Consider the following 22804-nt stretch of genomic DNA (forward strand, 5'->3'; position numbering starts at 1 on the left):
TCTGGTGGTGCTGCCTTCATGCCAGCTCGGGCTGTTTGTCCGATGCTCATTATGCAATAGATGTTTGAACACGTTCAGTTTGTTTTTTACGACTCAGTTTTGAAAGTGTCTGCACAGAATGGTTATTGTCACTATCTGAATCAATACCTTTTAGCAGTTGTGCAGCAGTGCACACACAGTCGCAGTCTGATGGAAACAAAGCACAAAGTAAATGGATCGGAATTTACTTCAGTGCTTTTTTACTCTCAAAGTACTCAAAGTGGTTTTACTAAAAGCCACATTCACGCAGCACTTTATTCAATGCATCAAGCACTTTCTAACAATAATGCGATGCCGTGGATGGGTCCGGGGCGGTTCAGTATGTTGGCCGAGCACAATGCGGCCTATGGGAACCAGCGAGCTTCTGTTTGGTACACGCCACAGGGAAGAGCACACGGGATTCACAGCATGTGTCTTGTACCTCGGATGTTATGTAGGGCAGCACCTAATCTAAACCCAATATTTACCAATGATTTCCAGAGAGCTGACCCGAGGTATTTCCCTCTGTCTGCTGCATGTGACAGAGGACAACTTTAGATATTGTCTCCCAAAAACAGCGTCACTGTCAGCTCACAGTACGTTGTTCAGTATGTCTTTGTTGAATGCAGATTAAACATAAATGACTGAATGATCAGATTCTGTTGGTTGCTTGTGTATTTTGTACGAGGTCAGCTGGGATCAGCTTAGATTGACCGACGTTTTCTTCAATATGAAAAAAAGACGTACATTTGTGCGACGTTTCACATCATCACAATTTTATTAACAACTCAATCCATCGAGAGTGCCACACGTGAAGCCCGTGTCTGCTGATCCATCTATACATTGCTCTTAATTTGTGCTACAACTTGCAAGCTGCAATTTGTATTTGCTTTGTTTGATGACAAATATGCACAAAAATAAGAAGTAAGGGGGCAAATACTTTTTACAGCACTGTATGTGTCACTGGACACTCGTCTATATTTCTGATGAAAGCTGCAACATCCTGAACATCATAAATGTAAAAATAACCAAAATCAAACCAGCACTTTTATTCATTTATGCTCTCAGGTTAGAGGGCACTGTGCATTCAGCACTGAAATGTGTTACACCTCCTGTTGTTAAGAAAATAAAAGCCCAAATATTCTTGAAAGTGTCAAAGCTTTGATGCTACTGTATAATAATACCAGCTGTTCAGTTTTTGCAGCATTGGCAGAACAGAGATACAAATTTATCCGTCTGCAGATCCACACTCAGGACCATCATTAAGACGAGAAACAGAATCTGAAAGGAGCAGAAAACGTCTTAGCAGCAGTAAAATCACCTCTCCACATCTCTGACTTTCATCAGCCCGGCTATCAGTTACTGCAGCGTCAACCCAATACACGATTAGCAGTGGCCCCCTCAAACTTAATGAGCACGTTTGGACGACATATTTGACTTTCTAAAGCCATCTCCCCCACTCAGAAAGCGGACTTGGATGCAGAATCTCTGACATGGCACAATCAGGAGGTTCTTATTGGAAAAGTATATCGTCTTGATTGGGCTCAAGTTTCGCCAATGAGGCACCAGGCAGGGCCAGAGCTCCCAGGGGAATTAGGAAAGTGGGAAGGAAATACAATAAAGTGTCAACGCCAATTAAACTACAAATGCATTACGTCCAGCTTGCTGCTTGCTTATTTACAGCAGAAGGATCTTAGGAAAGTTGCTGCCAATCATTTTGCATAATGTAAAAAGGAGTTTGTGTCTGGAGCTGTATGCTAGACATAAATGCTGGTGCTGTCACGGGCCATTATGGCGATTAATTCATTGGAAGGTTCAAGACATGGGGAAAAATGTTTTAATGGCCTGCAGCAGTGGCATGATTCACCGATGTGCTTCATTACTACCAGAAACTATTAGACATCACAACAACATTTTAAAGATTTAACACATGAGTAACTGTACATCTGGTAAGTGGCAGGAAAGTAAATAGGTCCTCACATTAGTCTAACATTCAATTCAATTTTATTTATATAGCGCCAAATCACAACAAAAGTCGCCTCAAGGCGCTTCATAGATACAGAGAAAAACCCAACAATCACATGACCCCCTATGAGCAAGCACTTTGGCGACAGTGGGAAGGAAAAACTCCCTTTTAACAGGAAGAAACCTCCGGCAGAACCAGGCTCAGGGAGGGGCGGGGCCATCTGCTGTGATTGGTTGGGGTGAGAGAAGGAAGACAGGATAAAGACATGCTGTGGAAGAGAGACAGAGATTAATAACAGATATGATTCAATGCAGAGAGGTCTGTTAACACATAGTGAGTGAGAAAGGAGACTGGAAAGGAAAAACTCAATGCATCATGGGAATCCCCCGGCAGCCTACGTCTATTGCAGCATAACTAAGGGAGGATTCAGGGTCACCTGGTCCAGCCCTAACTATATGCTTTAGCAAAAAGGAAAGTTTGAAGCCTAATCTTGAAAGTAGAGATAGTGTCTGTCTCCTGAATCCAAACTGGAAGCTGGTTCCACAGAAGAGGGGCCTGAAAACTGAAGGCTCTCCCTCCCATTCTACTTTTAACATCACAACTAATCAATGAGGCACCTGTGTGCATGCTGGCTCTGAGTGAAAAGGTGATGTCTGCTGTTGACTTAACATGAAAGCAAAGAACAAAGAAGACCACAGCAACAAAACAATCAGCTGAAAGATGCTTTCAATAAAAACTAAAAAAGATTTGATTTATTAAACTTGATGAACTGTTAACATAAAGTTGTTCAAAACAGCTTTAACTCGGTTAAAAATGATTTTATATTTGGACTGAATATTGTTACTCAGCCACTGGTCAGGTCCTGTGTTGCCTGAGCATTGCATATGTTCATCCTTGGTAGTTCAGTCTATGTTATAGCTGCCTACACGAGAAGAATCAGTTTCCTTTTATTGAGATCACAAATTCATCGTATTTATGTCTGCGACGACAGGAGGAGGAAATATGGGCCCTTTTATTGCCACATCATTATATTATTATTTGCTGGAACTGGATGGGCAGCCGATTCTCATTTATTCAAAGAATGAGTTAAAATCCTCCAATCACATTAGTTTCTTGTTTCCTGGATGGCTTGCTCTACAGCCAATGGTTCCTTTGGATTGAACCATTTCTCAGCCCACAACAACAAATACTTGACGACTGCAATGCTTTGTGTTCCCCGGAAATGTAGCAGTAGTGTGACTTAGATGCACATTAACTGTATCAAAAGAAAAAGAAGTGTTATATTGATGTGGTACACACCATTGAAGAGTTTCTCATTTGTTTTTAACCTTATTTATAAAGCTACATTTTCTCCCTGTTCACTTTACATGCGATTACAGGTTCATTTTTATTGGTTTTCCACTCACATGTAATGCATTTAATAGCAATATTTAATAATTCATTTAATTTATTTAATAAAATAAAAGCTTTTAGTATGTTTTTGAGGCGCTCACTATGAAAACATTTCTGTAACCATCACCTCTGAACCATTTAAGGGGACACAGAGTCTTAGATCCATTTAAGGCTGCCCTACAAGGATGATAGGATTGGGACATTATCACTCCCGAGGCGTAAGATAGTGATGATTTGTCCCGTGGTGTTCCTGAGGAATGTGAAAGGTGACGTTCTTATGCTACGCGCCAGGTTATGGATGAAATCCAGCAGAATGACGCTCCCGCGGTAATACACGTTCCATGTATTCCCGCCCTGACCCTCACCTCAACCAGCACTTTCACGTTAGATACTGTTTTCCAAAGCGATTTAAGTAAAACGAACGTGCATGTGTAGATTCATTCCAAACGGTTCTCATGTTTCCTCATTTTTCTGATCTCGTGATCTAGGGACGTGTTGGGTGCCCGGAAGCACAATATACCTACGATTTGTCACGTAGCGTAAAATGTTAGGCTTTGGGAGTGAGAACATTATTAGTCTGCCTCTGGAAAAGGCAGATGATTACTTGTAAAGTACACATGTCCACTACTAATAAAAACACTCGAGTCTTAATATATTCTAAGACTGTTTTCTGTCCAATTTGTGGATTATTGTCAGTCTGAGAGTGTTGGAGAGATGTACTGCAAAAGGACTAGAGCTGTTACTGATGGTCTGAGGCATGCAACCTGAGGCTTGGCTGCAGTACAAACCCATCCACCACCCCAGCACTCAAAATCTCAGTCTGTCTTATTGCAAGGAGACAATTGCTCCTCGTACCATTGCCATTTTGGCCTGTTGGAACTTGGAAACTGTGATTTCACATTTAACCACAGAACTGTTGTAACCCAGCTATAGTGACACAAAGACGGACATTTGTGAAGGGGAGGGGGAAATTTCTAATGCTTGCTATGCTGAAGTTTAAAAGCTCTTTGTAAGTGCTGAGAGCTGATGCCCACGCTGGAGTCAGAGCAGCATCTGTGTGACGAGGGGTTAATGTGTGAAAGACACATTTGAGGAAATTGCCCTCTTATCGCAGTCATTGCCGGTGAGTATCATAGGCTGAGAGGATAATGACTGGAAGCATTAGGCAGTGTTCTACAGCGATAGGCTGTTAGGGTGAGGATAGGCTAGAAGCTCCTCTGAAATCAGCCCAATAACCAATGCATGCAAGAGCCCTTCTTTTGTTTCATTAGTTCATTATGACGAAACGCTGGTTAGCATCTCAGCTACTCTGGTTGTGGACTCTAATATGAAAGTGACTTCAGTGAGTGAAAAGTCATCATATTAAGAGACTGTGAGACCTGTAAATAAAGGGTTAATAGACTATAATGCGTAAGTTGCTGCTGTAACTGAATGTTTCCCATTAATTGATATAGCATTTTATTAATCATGTACAGCCATTTCTAACAGCACATAGTCAGTCAGGTCCTCTTGGCAGTAATCAGGTGAGTTTAGACCCTTTCCCGCGTGCTCAAGCACCCCCCCCAAACATAACTATAAATAATAAATTTTACTATCATTTTCTGGAATTAACTTCAACTGTTGTATTTTCCTAACTTGTCTATTGACAACAGAATAGAATGAAAACAGGTTTCACGTTCAGTGTTGTTGATGTTGTGTTTGAAGGTAACATTGTAAAGTGTATCCAATTGAACTGACGTTTCCAAATGTGAAAAGGGTTGATTACATTAGTAAACAGCATTGTGAGGGAGCAAGTAGCAAAGGCATAAAAGACACAGGAAAAAATATCTTTAAAATGGGTTCTCTTTATTTTAACCCTCAAAAACAAAACAAAAACGTACAAAGACAGGATTCAAAAATATAATCAGTAGGCCCATAAAAGAGGTCAACTAAACTCAGTTTTCAGAGATGAATTTTGTTTACTCAAATTTAGCTTTTGTTGGAGGATGTGTTTGTGCGTGGGGGGGGGGGGGGGGGGGGGTGCGCGAACATTTTTCTTGTAAAAAAAGTTTGGGAACCACTGGGCCAAACCATTTACACACAATAGGGCGGGAAACAAACACCAATACTAACTAAGCACAGATCATCATAAGTAAACCTAAAAGACACGTTGCTGACAAGCACATGATTGGTCGTCTTCAGCAGGGCCAACCATGTGCTTGGTGATGTGCTTGGTGATTGGCCAGTAGGAGAAACTTTGGTTTAAAAAAAACAAAACTGATGGCCAGTGTCTGTAAAAGACTGTATACAAAAGATGGACATCATGACAATTTTAAAGCCATATCTTTATCATGGCTTCTATCCTAAGTTTTTGGAGCCAGAAGTTGTCTGGTGTTGTCACGACCAGGGGAGTTTTGCCTGTTTACAAATCTTGTTGCTATGAGTGTCTAAGAGATGCCCTCTGATTGGTCCTAATACCTGCTATGAGTTATCAGCTCCTGAAGAAGAATAACTTCTTTACCTTGTGGGTCCAGCAACCTTTCAGTGACCAGTTTATTCAGATCTCAGCTCGAGTCGAGTCCTGCAATGCCTCCAGGTCCTGCTTGGAAAATTCCTGTAGAGATCGATAGACCACGTGACCTGTGCACGTTGCATTGTAGGTACAAGTGGCAGCAAAATCAAAACACTGCATCAAGCACTAGCATTTCCAGCACTGGTAACCATTCATTCTGCGGTTTTAACCCCTACTTGCATTTTATTTGCCCCAAAAACAGTTATGTACAAAACGAAGGAGAGCACGGCAGGTCCGAACAAAGAGACTTGACGAAAAGGGAAAAAAACAAAAAAAACCCAAAGGAGTGAAAGGGTTAGACCGATACGAGCATACAGAGGGGACGAAAGACATTAGCGTGCAGGGCCAGTTTACCAACGGGTGGTTACAGGACACTGACATGTTCTGAGTAGCCAGATATGTAGGTGGACACCAGGTTTTACTCTAAGTAAAGGGCAACCCTTCCAAAAACAGAGCAGTGGAGTAGCCAAGGCAATAGAACAATATAAAACCCAATTACTAAAATATAATTAATTTCACAAACAAGTTTTACAACAGTTAAAAAACACCCCTGGCCAGGGAGAACACACAGTAAAAACATAAAAACAACACTAGAAGTCCAGTGGCGTCAGCCACAGCATTAAAATCCACTAAAATCAGAGCGGGACAAAGAAAACCCGGCAGCGTCCCCGGCTGTCCTGTCTGTCTCTTCACTCTGGAGTACTGAAAGAGAGAGGGGGCAGCGACAGTCACTGTTCTTTCCAGTGAAAGGGATTTCTTGTTGCATGGTGTGTCTCGGGACTTACCCCGCAATCCAGGCCCTCTGTCGCGTCTTCGTGACTTGTCGTGGGGTCCCCTCCTAAACTTCTCCCGAACAAATCCAGGCGTAGTCAGGAAGCGTTCGGTGTGTATAGTTTATTCTGCCGGCCTCCCAGGTGCACAAATTATTTACAAAGAAAATAAACAACTGACTTAATTCAAAACAAAAAATCTATATACAAAACACAAGCGGCTGAGCCAGTCTGCAGGTTACCCTCACTAACATCTCACAGTATACCCAGGTCGGCCCTGATGGCCTCCTTTTATACCCCATTGCCCCTCCCACTAGGCATAATAGTCATCCCTTTATCATTTCTTTCCCCCAGCTTATTTCCAGCTGTGTGCGTGTGTGAGAATTTGAAGGCATTTAAAGGCATTTTTGAGGCTCAAAATGTGGTTTTAGTGTCAGGGTTACAATTAGGTTATGGTTAGGTTTAGGGTCAGGGAAAGCATTATGTCAATGAAGGTCCTCACTAAGGTAGCCGTGTGTCTCACACACACACACACACACACACACACACACACACACACACACACACGGTGGTGGCGCGTGTATGCGCTCAGGTCACCTGTCTGCGGCCCGAGACGGTGTTACTCCATCACATCATCCCCTTCCACCCGAAGGTTGGCGTTGTGCGGCAACTTGGAGAGATAATCTGCCACTACATTGAGCTTGCCTGGTCTGTGACGGATGGTGAATTAGAATGGCTGCAGTGAAAGGTACCATCGTGTCAGCTGGCTGTTATGGTCCTTCATGGAATGGATCCAGGTGAGTGCTCGGTGGTCAGTTTCCAACTCAAACTCCCGTCCCAGTAAATAATGCCCAAGTTTCTCCAGGGCCCACTTAATGGCCAAGGCCTCCTTCTCCACAGTTGAGTAGTTGGTCCCTTGTGGCAGCAGCTTTCGGCTTAGGTATAGGACCGGATGCTCTTCTCCAGGGTCCCCTTGGGCCAGCTCTGCTCCCAGGCCCATTGCAGAGGCGTCAGCCTGGACCAGAAATTTCTTCCTGAAGTCTAGGCTCCTGAGAACTGGGGTCATACACAGGCAGGTTTTCAGCATATTGAAAGCTTGTTCACATTCCACTGTCCATGTTACAGGATTCTGTTGGTCCTTGCTGGTCAAAGCCGTAGACAGGGTCCGCAATAGTCGCAAACTGGGGCACGAATCTTCGGTACCAGCCAACCAGCCCCAGGAAAGACCGGACTTCCTTTTTGGTGTGAGGCTGAGGACATTTCTGGATGGCTTCCACCTTATCCATCTGTGGACACACCTCACCTCTGCCCACTTGGTAGCCAAGGTAGTGGGTCTCCTGCCGTGCCCACTCACATTTAGAGGGGTTGAGGGTCAACCCTGCCTTATGGATTCTTCCAAGGACTTCGGACAGGTGCTGCAGATGCTCTTCCCAGGTGTTGCTGAAGATCACTACATTATCCAGGTAGGCAGCACTTTAGGGGTCACACCCCTGTAGTAAGTTCTCCATCAGCCTCTGGAAGGTGGCAGGTGCCCCATGTAGCCCAAATGGCATCACCGTGAACTGGAAAAGGCCGGCAGGTGTCCGGAAGGCGGTGTAGGGTCAAGAGGACTCCTCCAGTGGCACTTGCCAGTAACCCTTGCACAGATCCAGGGTGGTGATGTACCTGGCCGTTCCAATCTTCTCCAGCAAATCCTCGATTCGAGGCATGGGGGTAGGCATCAAACCTGAAATGGAATTAAGCTTCCAAAAATCAATGCGAATGCGTAGTGAGCCATCTTTCTTGGAGATGATGACCACCGGCCTACACCATTCTGAGCAAGGCAGCTCAATCACCCCGAGCTCCAGCATCTTCTCCACCTCTTGGCGCAATTTTTCCACTAAGTGTTGTGGAACCCGGTATGGACGTTGGCGGATGGGATGTCCATCCTTTAGGCATATCACATGTTCGACAAGGGTGGTCCTGCCGGGGTTAACTGAACACAGAGATGGAGTCTCCCGAAGGATTTGGAGTAGCTCAACAGCCTCCTGTGGTCTAAGATGAGTCAGCACCAGAAATATTGGATCGGATCTCTGCTCGGGTTCTGTCTTCCCTTCTCTTGGCACTTCTCTTGCCATCAGAGCTTTCGCAGGGGCCTGGTGTGCATGTTCTTCCCATTCTTTCAGGAGATTCACATGGTAAGTCTGCTTCGGTTTCTTCTTTTCAGGGTGATGACTCTCATAGGTCACTGGCCCCATTCTGCGAAGAACTGTGTATGGCTCTTGCCATTTCGCCAGAAGTTTACTGTTGGCTGAAGGAAGAACACCTTTTGACCAGGTTAAAATTCACGGTGCGGGACCTGTTGGTCTTCTTTGAGCGTCTCGCAGGTTGACTTCAGCCTCCTCATGGTATCTTTCCCATCTCTCATTTCCAGCACAAATTGCACCACTCCTTTATCATTTGGAGCAGAAGCAGGAGCTGGTTGTGAAAGAGCTGCATCGACCTGAGGTAAAGTTAGTCCCTTGGTCTGTCAAAATCTCATTTGGTATCCCCACCCTGGAGAACAGCTATACCAGTGCACGCAGAAAATTGGGTTTCGTGACTGCACGCAGAGGGAAAGCTTCTGGGAAGCGAGTTGCATAATCACACACCACCAAAATGACCCCAACTACTTTTTACCAGAGGTCCCACAATGTCCATAGCTATCCTACAGAAGCGACTGGAGATGACAGGAAGTAGCTGTAGCAGGACTCTGTCAGGCTTGCGGGCTGGACAAGTTTTCTGGCAGGTAGGGCATGTACAGCAATATTTCTGTATGTCTGTGTACAGTGACGGCCAAAAGAAATGTGAGCTAACACGCATATAGGTTTTTTGGTGACCCAGATAACCTGCCCAGGGGAGGGTATGTGCTAGGTGCATAATGAGGCGCCTACAACTAGAAGGTATCACAAGCCCTTGGTGGTCACTGTCAACTGCATACAACACATTTTTGAACTTCTCTTTCCCTCCCCATTTTCCAGTTCCCCCTTCAGTCACATTAGCAAACAAAACTTTCAGCGTTTCATCCTCCCTTTGTAACAAAGTGAAATGCAGGTCCAACAAAAAAAAAAAAAAAAAAAAAAACAAAAAAAACAAAAAACAAACCCCCAATCAAAATAATGCAGTTCAAGCGACCTTTCCAAGCGCACGCGAACCCACAAACCCACGGAACATCATACCATCGGCTTGCCCAACTACTCGTATAATCGGCGATCACGGAGAGTCTACACGACCGGCTTTATTAAAGGTAAGTAAAAAAAAAAAAAAATATGTTGGCCACCCTCTGTGCCGCTCAAATCTCACCCCTTTCTGTCATCTGCCTGGTCGACTAAAAGACGCGCAGCCACGGTAACCCAGCGCGACAAGTGTAGAAACTAATGGTGGTGGTGTGTGTATGCGCTCAGGTCAGCTGTCTGCGGCCCGGGACGGTGTAACTCCGTCACATGACTTCAGAAACATGACTTGAACAATTTTTTTCCCACGAAGAAATGCGATAAAAAACGATCTCTTTACCCGTTGGCTTTCTGTGGTTGTCATGCGACTGGTTATGGCAGTTAATAATACAACAGCTTCTTGCCATTCTTTGTGTCTCTGTTTATCTCTGTGACTGTTGTCTTGTAATAGCCCGGGCGTGCTAGCCATTTGTTCCTACAATCCTTTGCTGTTTTACCCCTGAAATGACATCACATTTTCAAACTCTACAAACTGCAAGGGATAGAACTCCTCTTGAACACTTGCCTGTCCAGAGGTGTGGACTCGAGTCACATGACTTGGACTCGAGTCAGACTCGAGTCATTAATTTTATGACTTTAGACTTGACTTGAAAAAACGTTGTAAGACTTGTGACTTGAATTGGACTTGAACCGGTTTACTTGAAGACTTGATATTTTACCCCAAATATAAAATTTAACATGCATATTATATAGAGATTGAAAATGTGACGTCATTCACGGGTAGAACCGCAAAGGATTCTGGGAACTCGTGGCAAGAGGTACTAGCGCACGCAGGCTTTCAATTGAAATCTGTTATACAGCGATAAAAAGAAACACAAAAATGTCAAGAAGCTGTTGTATTATTAACTGCAATAGCCGGTCGCATGACAGCCACGGGAAGCCGACGGGTAAAGAGATCGGTTGTTATCGGATTACGTCGTTGAAGAGAAATTGTTCGAGCCATGTTTCCGAAGTAACAAAGAGGTGACGGATGGCCTGGATTGCAGCCATTCAAAGAGCAAATATAACGTCCCAGAACCCTCCAGCTCACAGGTTAGTCTGCTCCAAGCATTCCCACAAAGGTCAGTCTGCTGTTGTAGTTAATGCGTCATTTTCATAACATAACTGGTGATATAGGTTACAAGCAAGTCTGGCGCTGAACAGAAATTGTCGTGCTATGCTCCTTTGTTTATTGTGCATAAATAGTGAATTGTCCTGACACAATATTGCGTTTCGCCTCTGTTATTATGGTACATTGACAAAAACATATACTTTTATTCACAGGATAAAACAGGTTTTTTGTATCACTAATTGCCCAGTACGATTACAGCATACAGTATTATTGTCACTGCTACATTTCTGTGATGCTACCAGAAATTATTTCCACTACTAATTAATTACCGTTGAGCTCAAAGGTCCTATTAATAAACGGTTAAGGAATGTGTATTTATGATGACAATTTGTGAGACTGGTAAACTTATGATACGTACGATGGTCTTTCGTTCTACACGGTGCGTTTCAAGGTCCTGTACCCATCCGTCGGTAAACTGTACCTGGGCTTGTTGCAGTGACCTGAAGTTACTAAACTTCATGAGTGTGTGCACTCACTCCAAGAACCGTATGATTATAAATATGCATATAAATATGCTAAGATGAGATAGCTGACTTCATCTAACTAGCAAATGTTGTCCAGGCTACGTTGGTGATACAGTTTTTTTTTAATGTGTATGATATTTTTGTCATGCGATTTTAAAGCCGGTCCTACAACCGCATCCAAGAATAACATGCAGCTTATCTCAGAACTGTCGGTGAAAATTATTCTTGGAGCTAGGTTTAATTGAGCTGCATTTTAAAGAGGTGCAATTTCACAATTTGTGTATATTTTCTAAGTTCACTATTTTGTCATGTGTTGAGAAAAACACAGATTTAAAATTACATGGTCTAATATTTACATTTAGCATAACTGCAACATTATTTTTTCTTTTTTTTTTTTTTTTTTTAAAGACTCGAAAGGACTTGAAATTCAAAGTTTCAGACTTGTGACTTGACTCGGACTTTTACACCAGTGACTTGAGACTCGACTCTGACTTGCCTGACATTACTTGAGACTTGACTTGAGACTTGCAAAACAATGACTTGGTCCCACCTCTGTGCCTGTCCACTCTCCATCATTGCTGCTGTGTGTAAAAGGCCTTTTGTCCCAGGGTTATTGTGGGGTTTGCCTGCTGTGACTTTGTAATTTGGCTCGTGTCCATAAATTAAGGAGTAAAGTACAGTTGTTGTAAACAAACTTTACGTGAAAGGATGTGATTTAAATGTCTAACATTCACGTTTAACCAAATGAAAGTAATTCTTACAATAACTGAGTAGCAACATGTTTTTTTGTTTTTTTAATATAAGGTTAATATTGCTAGCTTAAGGGGAAACGCCAACTCTCCATCCCTCACCATCTGCCCATCAAAAACACACAGACCCCTGACAATCAGCTGTGGGATAAAACCTGGCCAGACTCACACTTAACCTGCTAAGATTAACAAAGACAAGAGCGAGTACAACAGAAACACTGATTTGGTTCAATTATGGCAATTAGAAATCACAGTCTTTGCTCTAAAAGATGGTATTAACTTTTTTTAAGGATTCAAAGTAAAAGGCAACACCCAACGAGGCCTACAGATGCAAGATTTGGATGTTGCTCTCGTCAGGGAGAACTCTGCACTGTCAGTGTCAGGAGGATTGCTCTCTTATGTGTGTCATACTCAGGCAGTATCTGGTCATCTTTCTTGTTTCACCTTTGTTCATCCTGTCTGACACGTCTGCGTGTGGCAGCTGTGGATTGTTACCTTCATCCTTTGGAAGGACCGAAGATCGTGATTCAACAGTGCAGATTTATGCAGGTCATAAAAGATAAAGAAAAACAAGGCTGAATTTAAAGAAAATGAAGATTTCAGGTTAGATATACAAACAGCTGCAGTGGTGGAAAATGTTAGAAAGCTTTTGGATTTATTAAAGCGGTTTCGATTTTGTGGCTAAAAGTTATGACAGGCAGGATGGTACGAGCCAGACTGTTCCTGTGCTTTGAAGGGAGCGTTGTCCAGCTAGCAGTTTGGCATTTTGAAATATTTCAAGGAAAATCCTAAACTTACCTCATCTCAGACTAAACTCAAGCTTTTAGTCTCCCTGCTCGCATCTTCAAAAGGCAAATAGGTCAGTGACATGCACTGCTTGACTTTGTTTTGTATGTATGCCACTTCACTTTGTTAGAATGGGCGTGTAGGCCAAGAACTTCTCTCATCTTTGGCTTGCTTTGCTGGCAGAGGTTAAGTAGCTATCAAGTAATCAGCACAGATGTACCATTGCTAATTGGAAGCACCCCGAGGGAACCGCTTGTTTTAGACAGGAAAGCCGTTGGGGCTCAGAAGGAAAGACGTGCATGCTGTTTCAGTCTATGCAAAGCTTCTTATTCTATTTGATCCATGTAAGAAAGCTTTCTGGGGCGCAGTAGAAGAGCGCAGCTAACATTATAGAAGGATATTCAAGAGAGGGGTAAGTGCAGCGAGGACCAGCAGGAAACTGGTCATTACAAATGCACACAACACACACCTTCAGTTATGCTTTGAATTTAAATTCTGGTGGTGATTTGATAAACTTGTACTTGCACCAATTGTGCACATGGACACACAGCAGCTCTAGCTAGTAGAACCGGGGTCTTAAAAAGAAAACCCTGCTCCAGCTGCTCTCAAAGCGAATTTTTTATTTATGTATTGTAACAACACCAGACCTGACAGGTGGAAGAAAAAATATATATAAATGGAGGATAGAAAAAAAAAAAAAAAAAAAAAAAAAGGTCAAAGCACAAATAAAGCTAGAAGGGAGGCTGCCCCCGCCCCCCTACAGGAGTGGGGTGGAGTTTCCAGTGGAAAAAAAAAAAAAAAAAAAAAAAGATCAGCAGTGGCCAAGGAAGAGCTAAGAAGTCTCTATAAGATTTATGATTAAATCTTACTTGCCGATTCCTTGAACAGGAAGTTTGGAGGGGCCTTTGGTAGGCAGGTTTTGATGAGGTCATGAAAGAATGGGAGAGCAGGCTCAGGTCTTGTGTGCGCACAAGAGTGCAGCTGTTTGGCCAAGACATTAAACTCGTCAGGGTAACATTAGTCTCTGCAGGTACTCAGTCTTCAGGCAGACTGCTGGAGAACAAATGAAAGAATACCATTACCAGTCCAAAAACAGAGGTGCTAGCCAGCAACAAAGGGGGCCCAATTACCACCACTATGGCAGCAAGAGTGCAGAATGACAGCACCAACAGATCCTTAAATACCAGAGCCAACTGGATAAAGAAGCAGGTGGAAGAAAGAAAGAAAACTCAGCTTGCAGGTGAGTCCTTGAGGAAGCAACAGCACAACTCCACCTGACAGCAAAGGAGAAAAGGAAGAAGGTTGGCGAACAAACACAACTCTTATACGTGGTGTTTTTTGAAAGGTTTCAGCTCACCTGCGGCTCAAGTTTGGACAAGAAGCAAACTGCTGTATCACAGGTTATTGAGAGCAAGCTGCAGGTTTGATTAAATTAAAATAAAATCTGCAACATTTCAAAAGTGTACAAGAACTTCTACAGCTCTACATTTCATTGTTGTTAATATGTTAACATCTTCCAAAACAAGTTACCAAGGTTCACAACCTCACAGTTCAAAATGCAGGAACTGAAGCTTCATAAAAGCTGTGAACAATAAATTACTCCCAGAAATGTTGAAAGACTACTGGATACAACAACGAACAGGTGTGGCTGTAAAAATTAGCAAATTGCTCTGTGGTGAAGGTGTATGCTCTGGACAAAGAGAAGAAACATGACAGAATTATGGAAGCTAATGCTCTGAAAACAGAAGAGCACACCAAAGCAAGCAGACACCAGTCATGGGCAGTGTGGTGGTTAGCACCATTGTCCCACAGTAAGATGGTCCTGGGTTAGAGTCAACTATTTATCCAAAACCATCTCACTATGTGGTGAATGCATGTTATTCCCATATCCACATGAGGAGAACATGCATCCAGGGCCTCTGGCTTCTCCCTATGGTCCAAATAAAGGCCTCCAAAATATGTATGACTCAAACACGGACTCTGTTGTGTAAATAAGCTTTTTAGCCAAAGTTCAAAAGGCAAAGGCCCGGGTTTCCAGTCAGTAAAGTTAAGGGTCCAAACAGAACGTGCAATCCCACTACAGAATCACCCACAGAAAAAAAAAGCCCTTCTCTCTGAATCCCCAGGGTTTTCTGCACAGAAGAACAATGAGGTATGTAACTTACAGGCCAAAGGAAGCTAGCCAGCTTCACTAACTGGTTAGTTCAGCAATCCAGCAAAGACTGAAGATGATTCACCACCTACTTCTTAAACAGAATAACTGCTATGATGCCTTCCAGTCAGGTTTTAGACAGAACCACAGCACTGAAACCGCTCTGACCAAAGTGTTCAATGACACATGTCTGAATACAGACAGTGGAAAAATGTCAGTCTTAGTTTTACTGGATCTCAGTGCAGCATTTGATACAGTTGACCACAACATATTACTCAAACGACTGGAGAACTGGGCAGGTCTTTCAGGTACTGTACTAAACTGGTTCAAAACATACTTAGAAAACAGGAAATACTTTGTATCAGTAGGTAACTTCACATCTGAGCAGACAAGTATCACATGTGGAGTTCCCCAAGGTTCCATCTTTGGACTCCTTCTGCTTAACATTTACATGCTCCCACTGGCACAGATTATAAATGTCATGAAACGCTGTGTGGCAGGCAGGAGATGAGGACTCAAAATGCAGGACTCACAGACCCGAGGGATGAACTCAAAACCACAGCTTTATTTGCTGGTCGCAGAAAAACGAACATACAAAGTAAGCTAAATTAAACTGGGGAATAACTCACAGGGAGATCCACACAGCATGAGGGACGACGCAACACTGACTCTTCTTCTTCTTCTTCAGTCAAGTTTAACGGCAGCTTGCATTCAAAACTGTTGCATTACTGCCATCTCCTGGCTGTTAACCGTCCGTCACTCCTGAATCCTCAGATCCTCTTGATGAGACCAGTACTTCTCAAAAAACGAAAAACCACCACTTTCGCAACACTGACTCAGAGAAACACAGGGTTTAAATACACTGGGAAGTAACGAGGGGAATGAGACACAGAAGGAGGGCACAGCTGGGAGAAATCAGGACTGTTGAGACAAGGAAGCAAAGCAGGACACATTCACATAAGACACGGATGTTCAAAGTAAAACAGGAAGTATAACACAGAGAGGCGAACTTGGCACAGTGGAGACAGCAACTAAGAAACACAGAGACATAAATCATAAGGCAGAGGACTAAGAACCAAAATACACAGGGAAATACTCAGCTTGGAACACAAGAAACTAGACTCGAGGGAGTAACAAAAGACCAACCATGAGAACATAATGCACAATACAGAGTGACAGAAAACAAGAAACTCAAACGTGCAAAGACACAATTACACAGAACAGAGGGGACACAGAGAAACATGAAGGGCAAGGGATCAAAACTAGAAACCATAGAATAACTCACAAGTACAATAATACAAAAACCACGAAGAACTAAACAAGCTGGGCCAGGAGACCCAGGACCCTGACAATAAAGAACAACAAAATAAACTACCACAGCTATGCAGATGACACACAAATATATATCACAATGTCACCAGGAGACCAAGGCCCTGTACAGGCTCTTGGTAAATGCATTGAGGAAATTAATGACTGGTTGTGCCACAATTTTCTCCAGCTAAATAAAAACAAAACTGAAGTAATAGTCTTTGGCGCCAAAGAAAAACGATTACAGGTCACCAGAGAACTTCAATCTATACATCTAAAAACCACAAACCAGGCGAGAAATGTGGGTGTAGTGATGGATGCAGACCTAAACTTAGAAAAACACATTAAGACAATAACAAAGTCAGCTTACTATCACCTCAAGAATATATCAAGGATAAAAGATCTGATGTCTCAACAGGACCTGGAAAAACTAGTCCATGCATTCATCTTTAGTAGGCTTGATTACTGTAACAGCATCTTTACAGGTCTACCTAAAACATCAGTCAGACAACTACAGCTCATTCAGAACTCTGCTGCTCGAGTCCTCACTAAGACCAAAAAAGTGGACCACATCAGTCCAGCTCTGAGGTCCTTACACTGGCTGCCTGTCCGTCAGAGGATAGACTTTAAAGTTCTGATGCTGGCCTATAAAGCTCTGAATGGTTTAGGACCAAAATACATCAGTGACCTCCTGACCCAGTATGAACCTTCCAGATCCCTCAGGTCATCTGGATCCGGTCTTTTATCAGTTCCCAGAGTCAGAACCAGACATGGAGAAGCTGCATTCAGCTTTTATGCTCCTTATATCTGGAACAAACTCCCAGAAAGCCTCAGATCAGCTGAAACACTCAGTTTATTTAAAACCAGGTTGAAGACTCACCTGTTCTCAGCTGCATTTGAATAAAGCACCAAATCCACACTTTAAGCTTAAATTTCAAAACTTACATTTAACTACTGATTTTATCTACTGTTCTGATTTTATCTGTTTTGATTTTATATACTGTTTTGTTTGTTTGTTAAGCTTAAATTTCAAAACTTACATTTTAACTAACTACTGATTTTATCTAGTGTTTTTTTCTTTTTCCCCATTTTAAATCTTTTTATTTGTTTTTGTTTTTTAATGTTTCTGTAAAGCACTTTGAATCACCTTGCTGTTGAATTGTGCTATATAAATCTGTTCCCCTTAAGTCAATATGACTTAAGGGGAACAGATTTCTTTAAAAAAAAACAAGATAAGGACAAATATAAAGCAGAGATGTGTTTCTGTTAGAGGAGTTAACCTGTGGAATAGTTATGACAGTGATTTAAAAAGGTGTAGTTCATTTTCCTTGTTTAAAAACATGTTTAAAAATAGAGTAATAGAAAAATATATAAATCAAGAATGAAAAGAGCAAAAAGGAGAAAAAAAAACAACCTCTTGATTCTTTTGCTTTGATGTAGTTACTTATCTAAGGTGGAAAGTTTTTTTTTCTTTGTTTTTTTTTTTGTTCGTTTGTTTGTTTGTTTGGTTTTTGCTTTGTTTTATTATTTTCTTCAAGCCCTGTGTACAGGAGCTGCATACAAAAAGATATTTTGTGAAAAGGGTTGGCGTAATAAGCAAATGCTTCAGCCAATACTTTTTGATTAGCCTTGTCTCATGCTTTCTTTCTTTATGGTAGATTTTTGTTCTGTTTTCACTGTTTGTTTGTTTTTTTTCCACTGTTTTCACTGAGATTTGAATTTGAATGCTAATCAATAAAATCAAAATCAAAATCAAATCAAATAAATAAACTTGCCTTGCCTTAAGTACTAGCAGGAGAAGAACTGATTGCAAACAGGTGAGCTCATTACGTCATTACAAGCAAAAAAAGTGCTTGTGTGATCGGGTGCTTTGAGTGCTCAGAGTAGAAAAGCGCTATATAAGAACCAGTCCATTTACCATTCAGGTTAACTGGATAGATGGGCATAAAGAATTAGATGGATTTCCCAGATGCAATAATATTAAAACGTAATGTATACTGTGGAACAACAGTATACATAATCATGAGCAGTGTTGGAACTAACATTATTTTACAGTAACTACGTTATTATTGTGGTAACGAGCACGATAACTAGTTATTATGCCAAAATCAGGAACGCGTTACTCGTTACTGGGATTTAGATAGGGTCGTTACTCGTTACTTCGTGTGGTGGCTATCGCGGAGCTTCCACAGATTCAATAACATTAGCAAGTGGTGGAGGCAGCAGGTGGATGAGAGAAAGGGGACGCAGAAGGAAAAGAGACCCGAGGCGGCCGCCGGTCCAAGTGTGAACTGAACTTCAGGTAAGAAGTTATGACCTGCAGTCTCTCTGGGTCAGATATAAACCAAGTTTAGGTGGAGTTTATTTTCGTTATTCTGACTTTTTCCGTACTGCTACTAGCTAGCATGACGGAGTTTCTATACAGCTGGGTGGTGCTATGATGTTAATGATGTTGAACTTTATTTTGTTCATAAGTTATTAGAGTTGCCAACCGTCCCGTCTGGTATTCAGAGAAATATTACGCGTTTCTTATTGAGGTGAAAAGGAACAGTTTGTCCCGTAATTCAGCTACAATGGAAAAGGCACAAAGCTGGAGTTATTCTGTCTTTGCTGCACAGCTGCCTCTTCTTTCATTCTCCCCCCTCCCTCTCCCGTTTCTACTTCAATCATGAAACTGATCAGTGATCAGCTGATGGGCTCTCTTGTTTGTTTATCGCTCACTTTGCGCCGAAAGAGGAAATCAGCGGATGTCGCGCTAAACAACAGCAGCACATTTAAGCTTGATCAGCTGTTGTTAGAATTTATTTAATATTAATTTCTAGTATCAGCTGATGTTTGCTGGAGCCACAGCTGTAAAGCTGCTGGTCATGATGTCGGTTTGGTTATCTGGTGAGAGGGAAACATGAAGATGAAACCAGGAGATGTCCTTACTGAATCATCAGAGCTGAACAGCTGATGGAGAAACAGGTTTACCTTTTAGGTGACATGAGGGAAGTTATGAACTGTTTCTGAGAGACAAATAACACCAGGATCCTTTTCTAAGTAGCTGACAGCTGGTAACTGTGCAGGGGCGGGTCTAGCAAAGTGTTGCCAGGGGGGCAGGTAGGGCATTAACAGGGAGAGGGGGGCACAAAGAAATACTTTTCTTTCTTATTCTCATTTAAAATGTCTCGCTTTTAAAAAATAATTATCTGAATCTTACAACAAACGATTGATAGATTGATGCATATATACCATCCGAACAGTGTACATCACTGTCACAACAGCGTTTGTTTTCATTCAAAGGCTTTATGATTTTTCCTATAATGGTGGGCCGGTCTCTAGTCAAAATGTCCGGGCCAATTTTCTGTCCCAGTCCAGCCCTGTATGCAGCTCATCTGCAGTCTGGTGTTACCTACATCTTCCTATTCAGAAGGCAGAATTTCCAAGTTCTGAGTACAATCAAAGCAACACGACTGCAGTTTTTCTGTTGGATGTAAAAGGCGCGCATGACGCTGTGACGTAGGCTAGAATCATGGCAGCAGTCAATGACGGTCCAGGCGTGGGATTTCTCTCGTGGAAATGTGCACATTATCTTTTCCTTTCTATTGGTCGGTGGCACAGTGCACTGTGGCAAGTAAGCAAGCTAGAAGACTGCAAAGTTATGGAAGAAACACATTAACAAGAGAATTCTGAGTAAAACCAAAGTTACTTTCCCTAGTAACTAGTTACTCTGAAAGTAACGAGTAACTTGAAGTAACTGAGTTACTTTTGAGAGAAGTAACTAGTAATGTAACTAAGTTACTATTTTAAAGTAACTTACCCAACACTGATCATGAGATATGGTATTGGCTATGGTAACCCTTGTTAAATATTTCTTTTAAAAATAAGACACACAACTACAACACAGGAAAAGACCGAGGGAAACCGAGTTAACGAAAAAAAAACAACAACGTGAAAACCATCAATTTCACGCCCGAGCCTCAACTCTCGCGGCCCAGTACCAAACGACTCACAGACTGGTACCGGGCTGTGGCCCGGGGGTTGGGGGCCGCTGCTTTACACTGTAATGTAAATGTAATGATGCTACAGCAGTACACAGAAAACCCCGACAGTCAGGCGACCCTCTTTTAGCAAGTACTTGGCAACAGTGACAAGGAAAATCTCCCTTTTAATTTAAAGAAACCTCTGGCAGATTATTATTATTACTATTAGTATATTGTTTGTAACCACCACTAACAATGTTTCTGTACAGTAATGAGTTCTGAATCAAAACTCTCCAAATAAACCATTTTAACACACAGATTCTTGGTCCTTTATTTGGACAATGATCAATGAAAATGAAGGGATAAAACAACCTAGTGTCCCCCTCACAAAAGGGATATTTTGCCTCTGTGCAGGGCAGGCCCACTATATGCTACAGCCTAAAGGCAGAGGCCGGAGTAACTACCGACCTTCTACTTGAAGGACAGCTTCTCATAACTTTTACAACTGCTCTTTTAGGAACTTTTTAGATGCAATTTTAAGGCTGGAGATGACTCTATAATTAGCCGAGACAGCTGGGTCAGACGATAGCTTTTTAAGTAAAGGCCTGCGTAATAGAAACAGACAGATCATATTTAACATTGAAGCATTAATACGCTGCAGGACCACAACGGTATGGTTTCACTGAACAAGTGTTTGCATATGTTTTTCTGTGTTTGCATATCGTTCTTGTGTGTACATGTATACATAATAACTTTAAGCCTAATGATTTAAAATAGGTATTCTGTGCTGTACATACTGTATACTGTAAAGTGTCAATGTGGGAATAGTCACTGTAGTAAAGTTTATTCACCCAGTGACTGGGTGTATGCGCATTGGAACATCTTGTGAAAAATAAAACTTTCACAAGAATTCAAAAGAAGAAATTCTTGAGTCATTGTATGAATACACACCTGAATGCTCCAGACTGCCAAAACTCCTCTTTTTATAGAGGTGGTCACACTTGCTGATGACTGGTGGAATTTGATTAGCAGCACCTGGTTTCTACTTTCTGCTGTAGAAATGACCCACCCATTATTCCTATGGAATAGCGAGGGTATACTGCAATCCTGTGGAAAACTTTCCTGAAACTGTCCATCAGAATCAGTCAGCCAACAACATACAAACAACAAAACTCATCTAAGTCATTGAATTCAGGTGTTCCAAGCATTTCCATGGCCATAGGTGTATAAAATGAACATGCAGACATGCAGACTACTGCTGCAAACATTTCTGAAGGAATAGTTCACCCTCGGGAATTCAGTGAATTCCAGCATAGTTGCATGACAGGACGCCAAGTGTGCAACAAGTCCAGTCATGCAGTTTCTTCACTGCTAAATATTCCACAGTCAATTCTTAGTAGAGTTATAACAAACTGGAAATCAAAGTTTACTTTGACTTTAAAGTGAATGAGAAAGACAGCAACTCAGCCACAAAGTGGTAGGCGCATAAATTGACAGAGCATCGTCAGTGTATGCTGAGCTGTGTAGTGTGCAAAGAGTCAGACCTCCAAACTTCATGTGGCCTTCAAATTAGCTCAAGAACAGGCGCAGAGACCTTCGTGAAATGCGTTTCCAAGGCTGAACAGCTGCTTCCAAGCCTTACATCTCAGAGTGGAATGCAAAGCATCGGATGCAGTGGTGTAAAGCACACCGCCGCTGGATTCTAGAGCAGTGAAACGTGTTCCCTGGAGGGAAGAACCACGCTTCCTCCCCACACCAATCCGATGGATGTGTCTATGTCGGGCGGTTACCAGGAGAACAGTACTTGTCTGGCTGCACTGTGCCAAGTGTAAAGTTTGGTGGAGGGGGGATTATAGTGTGGGGGTGTTGTTCAGAAGTTGAGCACAACCTGTTAGTTCCAGTGAAAGCAAAGGATGGGCCGACATCCTATTAAACTCTGCAGATTAAGAATGGGATGCAACCCAAGTTCATGTGCATGTAGGCAGAGGAGTGAATACTTTTGTCAGTACAATGTATTTTTATTACAATACTGGAACCTGACGGTCAAACATTTTGCGAAAATGATTTAACTGAGCAAATATTATAAGAACTATATCTGGTTCATCTCTGTGTGTCCAGTGCAGAGATATGACCATAGCTTGGCTCAAAGACTGCATCCAAAAAAGCTGCAGGCCTAGAAATCAAAAAGCCGTTTCATTACTGACACGGTTTTGTAGACAGACTCGGGCGCAGACCAGGAAACCTTTGCAAAAGTTGGCAGTGCGTTTATTTACAGTGAGTGCACCAGGTGATGATATATACAAAGTGTCAGGGAGAAGGGT

At 42.3% G+C, this 22804-nt stretch overlaps 1 long non-coding RNA gene across 1 annotated transcript; it reads right to left on the minus strand.

The window, feature by feature from the left end:
• Positions 1-12302: 12302 nt before the first annotated feature.
• Positions 12303-15173, minus strand: LOC309687930. The gene is made up of 2 exons (XR_014270921.1): positions 14416-15173; positions 12303-14332 (listed from the first exon to the last, which is right to left on the minus strand). It is a non-coding gene; the product is annotated as an uncharacterized lncRNA (long non-coding RNA).
• Between the last annotated feature and the right edge of the window lie 7631 nt (positions 15174-22804).

This window comes from Aulonocara stuartgranti (assembly GCF_965226115.1).
Source record: "Aulonocara stuartgranti genome assembly, chromosome: 14".
Taxonomy (NCBI): Eukaryota; Metazoa; Chordata; class Actinopteri; order Cichliformes; family Cichlidae; genus Aulonocara; species Aulonocara stuartgranti.